The following is a 16,670-nucleotide window of genomic DNA, read 5'->3' as shown; positions in this document are numbered from 1 at the left end:
TTTAATCATTAACAAAACCAATTCACTGGTAATCCATGGCTTAATTTTTCTAAACTTTCGTGACACAGAAACAGTAGTAGTACAACTTTGAATACAATCAGTTAACACTTCAGCAAAATTATCATAAGCAACATTAACATCAGAACAATTCATAACACAGGACCAATCTGAAAAATTCAAACAAGAACTCAATTCATTAAACTTAATCTTTTGAACATTTGAGACATGTTCTAGATCCGATAAAATGTCTATACATAAAACAATTGGAAAATGATCGGTCAAAAAACTCTCAACAATATAAGAATAACAATTTTAATAGTATTTCCACTAATTAAAAAATGATCAATACAAGAATTAGTAACATTGGTTATCCGTGTAGGAGAAGAAATAATAATACGAAGATTGTTCTCAGACAAAAACTTAAAATATGCATTTTATAACAAACATCATCAAATGCCAAAACATCTATATTAAAATCACCAACAAGTATATTAATATCATATTTGTATAAATTCAATTCTAATGAAAGCTCATCAATAAATTTCAATACAGGCAATCTAGAGATCGATAAACAACAAAGAGATTAAATTTCTTATTTTGAATCATACAAAATAAAATTAAAGCATCAGACTTAATGTACTGCACTTCTTTTATCATAGTCAGTATCTCAAATTTAACAAAACTGCCACTCCACTAGCCTTATTTAGACCAGAAGATGAAGAATAAAAGGAGTAACCTGGAATCAAAAGGAAACAAATCCATCCTCAACAAACCAAGTTTCAGAAAAAGCTATTATATGAAATTTAACAACGCTTGATTGTAAAAAAACAAGAAATTGGTCAAAATTTTGAGTAAGACTTCGAATATTAACATGTATTAAATTTAAATGACCAACAGAAAAACATTTGGTAAATCAGAAAGAGAAGACAAAGTTGGTGTAACACCAACAATATCATCAAAATCATCAGCCATTGCAGTATTTATAAATTATTAAGATCAATCAAGCAACGTAAAACAATGGGCTGAGTAGTTTCTGATTTCCTAATAAGAATATTACCATTCGATACCCAAAGAAATTTATAGCCAAGATCTTTCTGTTTTCGTTTTGCTTGCATGAAAATATCACGATAATATGGGGAGAGATGTTCGTTAACATAAACTGGATAAGATTCATTACAGACCTTAATATCATTAGTATTAAGAGAGCGAAATTTAGTTTTCTTAAGTTTAAGCAGATCAAATTTAATTTGCTTACGACAAAACTTAACAACAATCTGTCTCGGACTCTTATTTTCAGTTGTTTTCTTTCCTATACGATGAACAGTGTCAATATCTGTAGGAGCACAGTCAACCCCAAAAGTAGTTGTAATCTTCTCAACAACTTCTTGCAAATTCTCATCAGGCTTCTCTGGAATACCTCCAATCAAAACATTATAGTTATAAGAATATTGTTCCGCTTCACACATCTTCCTCCGAAAACTTGCCATCTCCTTCCACAATTCTTCATTTTCATGCTTTAATGTTTTATTTTCCTGTTTACACTCCTTAACTTCAGCTCTCAAAGTTGTGATATCCTCACTCATAGTTTCTACCTTCTCTGAATAATATTGAAAGGAAGTCACTAATTCTTCGACCTTTACTTTAATTAAGTGAAAGTCATCAAGTCTTGACAAAATTTCAGTAACTTTTGTCTTAAGCCACTTCATATCTGCCTCCCCCATATTTAAATCAAGCTCACTATTCTCAACAAGATTAACTGTCTCCCCCTCTAACGAAATGGACACAGTCCTTCTTAATGGAGTTTCACTATTTAGGCTTAACTTTCTTTTTCTCATACAAAAATCACATTCATAACTTTTCCCAATTTCATTTAAATATTCCAAATCGTGTTCAGTTAAGTTCTTACATCTTAAATGATACCATTTTTGACACTCACCAGAGCAATGAAGGGCTTTATCACCAACTTTAATATAAACTTTACATTGAGCACAAAATCTACGTGGCATAAACTAGCATTTTATAACAATGGACCGATTATCTGTAATACTGTGACTCCCCCTTCTGACCACCTGGAGAACTGAAATGCTTACTTCAGGGCATAAGTTTAAGATATCATCCATAGTGATTTGTCATAACCTATTTAATTTTTGTTTTTCTCATTTATCATCTGTTTTTCTTCTTTTCTTGATAAAAAAATATTCCAACATCATGACGAAGACAATAAAAGGCAACATGGATGTGAATCTTTTCGGGTTCCGAATCATGTGTTTTATGTGTGTAACAAGAGAATTGAGGTCAAATTTGGGAGACGATGCAACCCCATCGGTTTGTATGGATCTTACTTCGACATATATGAAATCTTAAAATGAAATTTCTCTCATTGTGGTCTGCTCTTTCGTATTTTGTGAAAAGAAATGGAAGTATAAATATTTTCACTTGATTGACATCGAAATCTAATATCACTTTTCAAGTCAGTGTCACATAAAATGACATGTTTATACATTAAATAGTCTTCAGAACATTAGTCTGATTACATATGGATTTGTTCTTTTAATATTCATTAATTTCCTCTACTGTATCGTATTTCTGTAGATTATTCTCAGTATGACAGTGACGTTCTTATGCCACATTCTTAGATCGGTTATCTCAATGACTCTATGCTTCCTTCAGTATTTGTAGAATCTACACTTAATAACAGTTGATTGATTTTTTATAGTATTCTACAGTTACGGTCGTCTGTTCGTAAACGTTGGGTTTATTTGCAATTCAGTGAAAGAGACACATCACCTTCACTTACTAAGCCTATAAATTCAGTGAGAGATACACATAACCTTCACTTACTAAGCCTACTGCTTGTCGGAATTTTTGTTTTCTCTAAAGGACGTGATTTTCTTCAATTTTTTGTTATAAATTAAAATGGGAAATCGATTATTAGGGAATAGAAATAAATCAAATGTATACTTGTTCCATTCAGTACCAATAAAATCAAAGTAGAAAAAAAATCGGAACAGCAGACGATGTTCGGCATAAATTAGTTTTTGTCAGGTTTTCTAGTAATATGATATTTTACAAGTGTCTTCTTTTTACTGTTTATAGATATGTTCGTTCGTCATTAACCTAATTGTTATGGTTACATCAGTCGAACAGTATAATTTTCACCCCGTTTGCTAGCTATCATTATAGGTATAGTTTGTTTTGAATTAAGCACAAAGTTACACCATGGGCTATCTGTGCTCTGCCCACCACGGGTATCGAAACCCGGTTTTTACTGTGTGTAAGTCCGCAAACATACCACTGGGAGTCTATTGATATAGAATACAGAGCAATATAAATACTTTAAAGTTTTTAGCAAACTTAGGCCTATGTTTATTTTGTATAGTATTTAACGTTTGAAAGAAATTATTTTTTCGTAGAAATTAATGTCTTCAAGGAAGTGGTATCACCAAGGATACTGCGTATCTCTGAAATATATGAAATTAAATTTTATTTTATTCTAAATAAAATTAACTTATTTTTCGAGGTGTAGTGGGTTGATACTTTATTATTATTATTTTTAATAATGCTGTTGAATATCTTTTCATATTATAGCTTCAAAGTGGCGAATATAAAATAGGTTTAATACGTGTAGCGGAACGTTAGGCTTAGCTTTATTTCAACACGGTGGTAAGTCAAAAAACAGAATAAATACGTCATTTTATTAAATAAATATAATCTAAACACTAGTTTATTGTGTTCTGTCGTTTTCTCTGTTAACTTCTTCATTTGAACTCTAGTTCCATTAATTCAAATTAATATCGTGATGTCTTTGAAAGTTTATTGGTATAACATGTAAATCACGTTAAATTATTAATAAATATATTTTATTATTAACATGACGTATACAAGAAAGACTTGTTATCAAGTTATATTTCTAAGTTCTCTGTAATTAAAGATAAACTCAATTACTTTAGTGTGAAAACAAAACAATGATAAAAAATAATTGTTTTTTAAATGATAGACTTAACAGTAATAGTGTTGATAATAATAAGCTACTGGTATTTGTTATTGAGTTTTTTTGGGTATATATTTCGGGCTATAAATATAACTTATAAATACAATGGTTAAGACTAGTGTAGGACTTAAGTGTTCACAGTTTGTTAAGTGTAACTAAGTAATGGATGCAATGAGTGAGTGTTATTTGGGAAGATGTACAATTTTTATGTGTAGTTTGAAGGAGAACTTGGAGGTTATCATAATTAAAACAAAGGCAGTAGATAAAACAGTATAGCAGGATTTTAAGAGGAGATTTAACTTTAACGTTTAAGGAATACATCAGTTAACACTGACTTTCAGTAAGTTAGAGTAATATGAGTGTTAAACATACTGGGCTCGGTTATAATGAGCCCATTCTGCTGAGCAACAAATTTCAGCCTTTGGCTTCTGCAGACGAGGAGCTGATGGAGGGAAGGAAAACCAATGGGCCAAAGATGGATGTGGTTGTAGTTGTAGGTGGTTACTTGACAAGGTATGTAGACAGAATAGTCTATGTGGCAAACAAGGAGAAAGTAATCAAATTGGATATAACTGACAGAACAAGAGAAATTATAAAAGGGACCGGATATGAAGTTTTTTGTGCAGCATATAGGGGCCAACTATGTAAGAAAGGTAAGTCGGAGGAGCTATTTAATAAGTATAGGAGGTTGAGAAAGGCATTTAAAGAAAAAGACCATAACATAATTTTCTCAGGAATACTGCCCAGAATTAATTGTGGAGATAAAGTTTGTAAGTAGGGTTAAACGCTAGGCTTAGGTTAGTATGTAAGAATTAGCTAGTTGGACTTGTGGCATTAGTTTAGTGAAATAAATGAACTTTTTGGAATGGATGATTTACATTTAAATAAGAGACTGGCTTACTTGGTAAGGCTATTAACACAGCTGTAAGGGAAGTTTAAAACTGGGACTAGATAGTGATGAGGGTAATGAAAAACCAAATGCACAAAGAAAAGTTTAGTGTGGGAAATAAGTATAGGAATAGTTATAATAATAGGCTTAATTGTAACTGTTGTAGTGTTATAAGCATAAGAAATAAAATAGATGACATCAGAGCATAATGACTTCAGATATAATAGAAGTAACTGAAACATGTTTGATAACGATGAGCCCAGGGCTTGGTCTAAGGACCTTTACTCTTTTTGATTTACATCAATCACATTGATGAAAGAATGATTAATAAAGCTCTTAAATGTGCTGATCATGTTGAGGTATTTGGTGTTGCTGCCTGAAAAGAGGGTACTGTTATTTTACAAAAGGATTTAGATCATTTACTGAGTTGGGTAAATAAATGGTAGGTGGGTTTTAATTATAATAAATGTAAGATAATGCTTGTTTGTTTGTTTTGAATTTCGCACAAAGCTACTCGAGGGCTATCTGCACTAGCCGTCACTAATTTAGCAGTGTAAGACTAGAGGGAAGGCAGCTAGTCATCACCACCCACCGCCAAATCTTGGGCTACTCTTTTACCAACAAATAGTTGGATTGACCATCACATTATAACACCCCGATGGCTTAAAGGGTGAGCATGTTTGGTGCAACCAGGATTCGAACCTGCGACCCTCAGATTACGAGTCAAATGCCTTAACGCACTTGGCCATGCCGGGCCCGTAAGATACTGCATGTGAACTATCATAATTTGAATTATAAATATATATTGCATTAGAATAACATAAACAGTGTTATGAAAGAAAGGAATCTTCTTGTAATGGTTGACTGGTCTCTTAAGCCATCCAATCAGTGTGCTGTTGTTTGTGATAGAGCAAATAGGATTTTAGGTTGTATGTACAGAAATATTGAATACAAATCTAAAGAGATTATAATTTCACTTTGTAGGTTACTGGTTACATCACATTTTAAATATTGTGTTTAGTCTTTGACTCCTTACCTCAGGAAAAACATTGAATTGTTGGAAAGAGTTACTAGAATTGTACCAGGGATGTAGCGGTTGTCATATGAGGAGAGGTTGAATCTCTCAAGTGCTTTATGTATATATATTTTCAGAATAAAAAAGATACTTGATGGAGGTGTAACGAGCAACTTAAATAGTTTCTAATACAAATAATATAAATCTGGTTCAGTTTCTTATGGAGACAAGATAATGGTTGATATTTTAGAGAGTGACAATGATGGATACAGTTACTTTAGTAGGGTCACATTATTTGAAGATTAGTTTTGACATATAACACAAAATATAAATGACAAGTTGTAAATAAAGCCACTACTTTTATGATTCAGTTTTCAATAAGGTCTTAGGATTCTAAAACATTCATTTAAACAAAGTAAAATGGCATGATTTTAATTCACAGTATTCTATAACATTTACAATAACATTGTTGTTAATATACAAATGAAAATAATTATTTGAACTTCAGGTTATAAAATTATGTTACTTCCAACAAATATGAATATGGGAAAAGGATTGTTTATTCAAACTCGAAACATTGATTAGTTTCTTTGAGTGTGATGGGCTAAATTAGCCCATTGTGCTTATTAAGTTATTTGGATTTTGGTTCTTTCAAGTTTCTATCTTTCATATTTCTAAATTTCATAAGCTGATCTTGTTACAAATATTGAACTACACTTAAAAAGTTGTACTTACGTAGCTTATAATCTACTGTTCTTAACTCTGGCTTTATTATTAGTTAGAAACAAGTTTTGATGCTGTTTAACTTGAAGAATGCTCTGTCTATAAGGACTACCATATTATTAATATTAAGGCCTAACAAACAGTTTAGCACTAACTGAAGGAAGGTTTGCTCCTGAACTATGGTAATCACTTCAAAAATGTTAAGAAACATTTTTGTGTCTACAGATGTCACTGTGGGGAAACATAAGTGTATTATAAAAATAAAACATAATTTGTGATTGAGTCACACATAAAAACACCAGTAAATACATTATGTAACCAATAGGTATCTAGAACATGGAACTTCTATCATTATCAGAGACCAATATTCGACTGTAATTTGAAGGTTTTTTTCAAAATTCGAATAAACCACCATGAAATGAGTTCAGTTTTTATGTATTTACAACTAGTTTCAAAATATCTACTAAGTGTTGTTAATAATACAGAATTCTAATAAATGTAGCTCAAAGCAATTACAACGTATTACATGAATATAGATAAAACAGTAAGTGTGGTCAAGTGATGTTGTTGTGAGAATATACAACACTAAGCGTTGTAAAAGTCGAGTGGCGTTGTTGTTAGTATATACAACAGTAAGCGTTGGAAGGGTCAAGTGACGTTGTTGTTAGTATATACAACAGTAAGTGATGGAAGGGTCAATTGATGTTGTTGTTAGTATATACAACAGTAAGTGTAGGAAGGGTCAAGTGATGTTGTTGTTAGTATATACAACAGTAAGTGTTGGAAGGGTCAAGTGATGTTGTTGTTAGTACATACAACAGTAAGCGTTGGAAGAGTCGAGTGACGTTGTTGTTAGTATGTACAACAGTAAGCGTTGGAAGGGTCAAGTGATGTTGTTGTTCGTACATACAACAGTAAGCGTTGGAAGAGTCGAGTGACGTTGTTGTGAGTATATACAACAGTAAGCGTTGGAAGACACGAGTGACATTGTTGTTAGTATATACAACAGTAAACGTTGGAAGGGTCAAGTGACGTTGTTGTTAGTATATACAACAGTGAGTGATGCAAGGGTCAATTGATGTTGTTATTAGTATATACAACAGTAAGTGTTGGAAGGGTCAAGTGATGTTGTTGTTAGTACATACAACAGTAAGCGTTGGAAGAGTCGAGTGACGTTGTTGTTAGTATATACAACTGTAAGCGTTGGAAGAGTCGAGTGACGTTGTCGTGAGTATATACAACAGTAAGCGTTGGAAGACTCGAGTGGCGTTGTTGTTCGTACATACAACAGTAAGCGTTGGAAGGGTCGAGTGATGTTGTCGTAAGTACATACAACAGTAAGCGTTGGAAGGATCAAGTGATGTAGTTGTTAGTATATACAACAGTAAGTGTTGGAAGGGTTAAGTGACGTTGTTGTTAGTATATACAACAGTAAGTGTTGGAAGGGTTAAGTGATGTTGTTAGTACGTACAACAGTAAGAATTGGAAGAGTCGAGTGACGTTGTTGTGAGTATATACAACAGTAAGCGTTGGAAGGGTCAAGTGACGTTGTTGTTAGTATATACAACAGTAAGTGTTGGAAGAGTCAATTGATGTTGTTGTTAGTATATACACAACAGTAAGTGTTGAAGGGTTAAGTGATGTTGTTAAATGCATTACAACAGCAAGAACTGGAAGAGTCGAGTAGCGTTGTTGTGAGTATATACAACAGTAAGCGTTGGAAGAGTCGAGTGATGTTGTTGTTCGTACATACAACAGTAAGCGTTGGAAGGGTCGAGTGATGTTGTTGTTAGTACATACAACAGTAAGCTTTGGAAGGGTCGAGTGATGTAGTTGTTAGTATATACAACAGTAAGTGTTGGAAGGGTTAAGTGATGTTGCTGTTAGTATATACAACAGTAAACGTTGGAAGGGTCAATTGATGTTGTTGTTAGTATATACAACAGTAAGTGTTGGAAGGGTCAAGTGATGTTGTTAATGCATTACAACAGTAAGAATTGGAAGAGTCGAGTGGCGTTGTTGTGAGTATATACAACAGTAAGCGTTGGAAGAGTCGAGTGACGTTGTTGTTAGTACATAGAACAGTGAGTCGTAAATAGATACTTTGAAAAAAACGATATATGTTCCTGGCCCGTCGAAGTTAGTTCCATGTCCTAAGAGGAGGTCAGTACGGCTTAATTCCTTCCCACAGTTTAGTCTATGCGTCCTGAGAAAGTAATAAATGACTGTAAAACACATTACCCCGCGGCTCTGAAGGACCCTAAGTCCAATATCGACTCTTCATTTTGTACTACCCGTCTATGGATTTTTGCCCTCGCTTGAACTTCAATAAATCCTCATTACTCTTGTACTTCAATAAATCCTCATTGCTCCTGAACTTCAATAAATCCTCATTGCTGTTGAACTTCAACAAATCATCATTGCTCTTGAACTTCAACAAATCATCATTGCTCTTGAACTTCAACAAATCATCATTGCTCTTGAACTTCAACAAATCATCATTGCTCTTGAACTTCAATAAATCCTCATTGCTCTTGAACTTCAATAAATCCTCATTTCTCTTGAACATCAATAAATCCTCATTGCTTTTCCCCTTTTATCAAGTTCTCTTATCATACTTTAGTCTCCCTGATTTTGTTAAATCATGAGGGAAGCAAAGAAAAAGAAATTTCTGAGTATCCCCGGTTACATTTGTCCGTAAGCTTCTGTTTGGGGTCAAATAACACTTTGTAACAAAATTTTTACTTTTTCTTGTTCCTGGGTAGAAAGTGTTATTTCCCAATTGATTATATAAATGGAAAAGACCTATTGTTTCTTCAAAGTTTGCTTTTCTCACCTGGGTAATGAAATTTTCAAATTTACCCATTTTCCAGAACATTCGAGGTAGATTCAAGTGCTGAGAAGCTGATAGAGAATATTCCTGCACTTACAAGAATTTTCAAGAACTTTCTAGAATGTCCTAGAACTTTCCATAGTAATATATACAGGGACTCACCTCTTCAGTTTAATTCTAGCTGTCTGAGTGAACACATAGACCTATCTCATTTTATCAGAGATGGCATCAGGAAGCTGCAAGCATTCTCCAGACGCATCCAGAAGCCTCAAAGCTGTGCTGCGAATTCATACCGCTAGAAACCGGGTTTCGATACCCGTGATGGGCAGATCACAGATATCGCATTTTGAAAAGTTTCTCCTTCATTCCAAACCAACAAGTGTATTGAAACTCTTGTTAACATGATATTAAATCTACACAATCGTACAAGGGGAAAAGACGTCACGATATGTCACAAGTAATGCTAACAGTTTTGAAACGTGAAACAAGTTGTGGTACTGTACCTGAGTACCTTCAAAATCACTCAATAACTATCTTAGTTTATATAGTCTCCACATGTCTCAAGAGTTCTGGATATGTTATTATTAATACGTGACAGGTATTTCACTTATTCCCATTTCAAGAAATCAGCGAAGGTTACACATGAAGTTGTCTTTGATTTTCATTGTCAGTTGACCTATACAGTGGATAGGTAGTCAGTACGTACACGAACGGTAAACATTATCATTCTGTTTGACAGTTTCTGATTTAAAAACAAATACCGAAATTTTGTCTCCGTAACATTTGTATGATTGCTATGTTGTTGATATAGCCAGTTTATTGTCACAGCAGTAGACATGTCATCAGGTCCGTCACAGATAACGTAGACAGCTAACGTTTTTATTTTATTCGTGCCAGCTGTTTAGTTTTAAAAGGAAACATTTCTCAACTGGGGTGCAACTCAGAATTATTAGCATGAATCTCAGACCTGCACGTGAAGTTGAGTTTTTATTAAAGTGGGCTAATTCATTTTAAGTAAAGTGGACTTCATAATAACACTAGTTGGATAGCAATACAGGTTTCAGTTTGTTCTCGAGAGCTCGTGAAGATAGAGATGTCAACATGAAGAGAAAGAAGTTGTTAGTTTCCGATAGTTATCCCAGATATCAATAACTACCGACGACAGACACTGATGGCTCACATGTTGTATATGCGGGTTACAGAGTCGTTCTTTGTGTCACCAACAAATTTTAAGATTTGCATACTTTATTACTGCGCTTTCAGGGTATAATCAACATGCTTCACGTACATACAGTGCTCTTGACAACACGTTAAAAGTGTAATTATTAATTATACGTGTTGTATTAATTGTCATATTTCAAGTTTTAATTTCATAGTAATTTCTCATGCCTAACAGTAACATGTTTCAATATTGCTCCACAAGTTGGAGTTTTTATTCCTGATATGTTTATACCGTACAGATATGTGTGAGTAATGTTAGGTTGCGAAATCGGGCAATTAGGTTAGTACAGCAAATAGTGGGATTGACCGTCACGTATAACGCCCCCACAGCTGAAAGGGCAAACATTATTAGTGTGACACGGATTCGAACCCGTGACCTTCTAATTACGAGTCGAGGGCTTTAACCACCTGGCCATGCCGGCCTCCATTAAGTGGACTGTGAAAAGTTTTTTATTAACTCAATAATAAAAAGCCAAATGACAATAACTGGTACAATATTCTACATGATATTAGTTCATGTTACAGAAGTATATTATGAAAGAATATTAAATTACTCAAACTCATTTATTTGTCATAATATCAGCTTTATATTCTGTATGATATTATGAAGTATATTTTCTATATTTATTAAACATTAAATGCTTCATGAGAAATGTGTGCAATACGGTTGTTGTCTTAACTTTGATGACGTCAAAAGGCCTGGATTGTTATATATATTTATATAAACTTTCTGTTAATACAATGGTTGAAATAATGGGCCTCATTAATTGACTTACAGAAAGACTTCAGTTGGTATTATGCAATGGTTCTGAAGTTTGACTTAAATACATGTCTTGTGCATTATTACTGAAAATTTTCCATTACAGAAAGTTAACAGAATCTCTGTTGTGTATATGAAATTTAGTAATTATAAAAAATTGAAGTATTTAAAAAAATCTACATTAAACAAAAGTTTATAGTTGCGTAAAAGAACTATACCTGTTTGCCTACCACTAGTATATTTATATGACCTTCATTTAACATAGATAATCGCGTGTACATTAACTTAATACATACACAAACAGGCAGAAAACGACTGGGAAATGTAAGTTACGTCTAATTAGGTTGATATAAGTTTACTCTAAGTCTAATCCATTATGATGTTTATAATAAGATAAATCATAATGAAAGAGGGCCTACTTCTCTAAATTTTTTCACAAACTTATAATATGATGTACCTAACATATTAAGAAAACGTGCAGATTTTTAAGGAATCTTGCGTCATCCAGTTAGGCCTACCATAATGTTACAACGTACTGCTTAGGACAGCGTCACATGCCAACCCTTTCCACACCAAAGACAGGGAATATGGCGGTGACGAACTTGTGGTTTCCAAACACTGGCTCAGAAGTAGGGCAAGGCGGAGTGTATTACAGTTCACATGATGTAAGAGGCCGTTTGAGAAAGGTTGATCTGCGAATAAAGTTTTCCTTTTCACGATATCAGACAAATGGTCTACATACGAGCGTGTTGTCCTCCAACATTGAATATGAATTATCTGCGTGCGTCACTAAGTGGTTAACCAATAGTATTTAGGGAATCTGTAGATTTACGTTTCAAAGATTTAGTTGTCATATTCCCCTTCTTCACGTGTACTGTATACGGTACACGTTTAATTAACAGACATTTCCACTCATGTATAAAACTGCACTGACAGCCATTTTAGCCTTAGGTGCGACTGAGCATGCGTGAATAAGTGGCACCTGGTAGATATATATGATGGAAAATTGTTAAAATATTTTGTGAGTATCCCAATTCTCGGATTAAGTTTAACCATATTTGTTGTTTCGGTTATTAGATATAAACATTGTTTAACGAATTCCAGCTAATGAATTTTGTTCTCTCTCTATTTTTCTTTGATACAGTTAGAAGTTGTACAAAATATCAAATTGACAGTCCCGTATTGAACTTGATCCATCACAGCTGTGGAACAATAATCTTAATGTTTTCAATATCTGCTGCTGTATGTAAACCTACCAATATATTTTCATGACTCTTATTAGTGCACCTAAGAGTTTCTTATCACGGTGCCTTCTGTACACTATCTATCCTCAGAGGGATAGCGGCATGTTTCCATAATTAGAACGCCAGAAACTGGGTTTTGATACCCGTGATGGTCAGAGCAGAGATAACCCATTTGAAATTGAAAACAAAAGACTCATCACAAAACACAGCTGTTCCCAGCCCCTTAGTTACACTTCTGGTTTTACCATAGCTGATTCTGGTTTTAAAGTTGTACATGATATTATATTTCCAAATTTAGTATCTTGATTGTCATTATTAACACACAATTTAATATCTCTGCTTGTTAAATAAATGTTAATCATGCCGTCTCTAATTTTGTATGTAGTAACGTGAAAATTATGTGTATGTTTGATTGTGATGTACGTTTCGAACTATAGCCATCGGTATTTAATTGTCCTTTGTTTTAATGTCATTTTATAACAATTTTCAAATTTTCCGACTGTGTGACCATTAATTAGGTTTAGGTTATTATTGTAATGAATATACAAATGTTTAATTTGTTAGGCTAATTACATTTCTCAGATCATTCTTGTAACTAATATAGAAGAGCTTCATTTGATAGTCTGATTACAGTAGTTAGATCGTTTTTTGTAACAAATATACAAGAGTTTAGTTTGTTAGTCTAATTAAAATTATTAGAACAAATATAGAACTTTAATTATTTTGCTTCATTACAATTATTAGATAATTGTTGTTATGAATATAAAGGTGTTTGATTTGACAGCCTTATTACGATTATAATGTTACTGATATTCTTGATATGAAATTTTTGTATTTTAAGACAAAAACGTAATATGATAAAAATATTAATTGATAACAATTAAAATCAGTTATATATATCACATATTTAATTTTAATACATTTAATTTCATTTTCATATTTCGTACACAAAAGACAGAAATGAATAGCAAAAACATCAAAACGTTCAAGATCGAAGACGATTCAAGAAACACGTACAAAAAGATCCCTTTACATACAGTTGAGGGTTTACCTTTTCCAGTATCATTTTTTACTCCTGAAAACGTACGATCAGCAATCTCCTATAAAGCTAGACCAGAAGACATTTTTATTGTTACTTATCCCAAATGCGGAACCACTTGGATGCAGTACATTGTATGGGAAATAATCAATGAAGGGGCTCCTCTGCCTTCTTTTCGTGACATGAATATGAAATACACTCCTTTCTTGGAACTCACAGGAGGAGAAGTGGCAGAAACCATGAAACCACCAAGAGTTTTGAAAGTTCATCTTCCTTACCATCTCACACCGCATCATCCCGATGCTAAGTATATTTTGGTGGCTCGTAATCCCTTCGATTGTTGTGTGTCTTTTTTTACCATCACACCAAGAAGATAAAGAACCACTATCATTTCGAAGATGGGACTTTCGATGACTTTTTCGAATGCTTCATTCGAGGGGAGGTTCATTATGGAGACTTTTTTGATCATCTTCTTTCCTGGTGGCCACATCGTCAGGACCCTAATGTCTTTTTCACTACTTACGAAGAAATGAAGTTGAATCCAGAGAACAGCGTGATGAATGTAGCCAAATTCTTGGGAAACAATTACTGGGAGAAACTCAGAGATGATAAAGATATATTAAATAAGATACTAGAAAACACCGGTTTCAACACCATGAAGGAAAAACTACAATACAATATTGGTCACGATGATGATTGTGACCAGAAAGTTGAATTTTTTCGTAAAGGACAAGTTGGAGAGTGGAAAGAGAATTTTTCAGACGAGCAGTATCGTAGACTAAAGAAACACATGATGCAGAAAACAGAAGGAACTGATATTCCACAGTTGTGGAAAGATCTCTGACTTGAGATTATTAACTGATTTTTAAATCAATGAAAAATTCATTATAAGAATGCTTTTCTATATATAATTATAAACTGAAGGACGGGAATAATTAACATGGTGTATTAGACGTTCTCTCACTTTAAAGTTTTTCATATGTATCTATATCCAGAAGTATATATTGTGACTTGGTTTGAACTGGTTCAAACATCATATGTCATTTTTATAAGTTTTATACATTATTTTATAAAATTATTCAAATTATATACATGTATACATTCCGTATATATAAACTTGAAAATATATATTAAAATAAACATTCTTTGTAAACTTATAGAACAATGTGTACGAATTTATTAATTTGTGTTTCGACACTTAGAACACCGGTACTATCACCGTGTTGAGTTTGGCTTTAATTCCTGCTACCGATATTCAGGTTTGGAAAGCGTCATTATATTAGTATCTCTCAATAGATAAGTCGATCGGTTTGTCATTTTTATTCCACCAATCAGCTCGAGGTGTGTTTTGTAGTAGAGGTGACTGGAAAGTATCTCGTGTTGTGTAATAGGCTTGGTTTGGTTTGTTTTGAATTTCGCGCAAAGCTACACTAGGGCTATCTGCGCTAGCCGTTCCTAATTTAGCAGTGTAAGACTAGAGAGAAGGCAGCCTCTCATAACCACTCATTGCGAACTCTTGGGCTACTCTTTTACGAACAAATACTGGGATTGGCCGTCATATTATAACGCTCCCACGTGGAATAGGCTTAACCTCTCGATAATAAAAATGCCCACATCAGATTCGTTCAGAAGTCTATGTACGTAACCTCTCACATGAACAATCTATGGAAGAAGGTCACTGAATTGTTTTAGTTACATTTAATACATAACACTGTCTATACGTGTTATCAAATACAACAATCAAAAGAAAAGTTTAACACGTAAAGCACGAGTTTTCCTTTTAAGATAAATTAAAACAATATGTATGGTGTTGCTAGATACCATTTTATTCACCGCTTTGGACCGATATTTACGTAACATTTAAAGAATGTGCAGAATTTACGCTACAAATTTATTCCTGTGATTTATTCAGAAGTCAAAATATTTAAGATGCTAAAGATAAGTACACATCCAAACTGTCCTACAATTCACTATATGCTGCATTTTCTAAAAGCGAGAATTCCACCCCTCATCAGGACAATGGCAAGTGAAAAGCATAACAAAGCCAGCTTCATGTAGCGAACATGTATATAACAGGTGCGGTATTTTTGGTTGTAATTCGTTCACAACTGGTAAATTGAATATAAATTGGACTTGTTATTTAGTTTAGGAAGTCTTTATGAGTTAAAGCCATCACGATTACGTCATAGTAAGATTGGCGAATCAGAGCCAAGTAGAATTGTAACAAACTTATGTGTATTTTCAAGATGGAAGTGCGCGTTTATAGAAAATTATTAGGGATAAATACAGTTTCTAGCATAGAAATCAGTGTTAATAAAATATATTTTAAGATCAAACATATTTTTCAGTTACATATATTTTTACACGAAGGTTAAAGAAACATCTATAAGGTTAGTTCACTAACCCTAAATACATTTATTTATTGCTGTGACGTTTAACACAGAAACATAAAGACATAAAGGAATGAAAAACTGAAACAATTTGTAAAGGATACACAACGGTACAAAATAAATGGAAAATGTCTGAAGTAATAACTCCCAAAATATTAAAATATTTTATTTGTGAAACAAAAAAGTAACGCAGATGAAAAACCATACAGCTAAAAAAAAATAAAAATGGAGGCAGAGTATGAATGCAATGACCAAGAACCAAATATCGACCACCCACCGTTTGGGTACCTCCCGAAATATCACGACCACCCACCGTTTGGGTTTTGTATTCGTTCGTTATTGTTATAAAGTGCTAATACTTCTCCCATATATAATTGATGCAGACATAAAAGTTGATTATTTTCATTTGTATTTACATATATGTAATAGATAATTGTAAAATATTAAATTGTTATACACAAAAGAAAACAGGTATAACTGATCAGAGTGCAAAACATTTCACATACATCCCACTGTTTGCATCAAGTTGTGGGGAAATATCTGCTTAGACAAAAGGTGGAAGAGG

General features: G+C 33.3%; 1 pseudogene across 1 annotated transcript; it reads left to right on the top strand.

Annotated features, from left to right (window-relative positions):
- Window positions 1–4,410: 4,410 nt before the first annotated feature.
- Window positions 4,411–14,872, top strand: LOC143237783 (sulfotransferase 1 family member D1-like; annotated as a pseudogene). The gene is made up of 2 exons (XR_013020274.1): window positions 4,411–4,644; window positions 13,631–14,872. The product of XR_013020274.1 is annotated as a sulfotransferase 1 family member D1-like (transcript).
- Window positions 14,873–16,670: the final 1,798 nt, after the last annotated feature.

This window comes from Tachypleus tridentatus, chromosome 2 (genome assembly GCF_004210375.1).
Source record: "Tachypleus tridentatus isolate NWPU-2018 chromosome 2, ASM421037v1, whole genome shotgun sequence".
Taxonomy (NCBI): Eukaryota; Metazoa; Arthropoda; class Merostomata; order Xiphosura; family Limulidae; genus Tachypleus; species Tachypleus tridentatus.
This window is presented reverse-complemented; position numbering and strand designations above follow the sequence as displayed.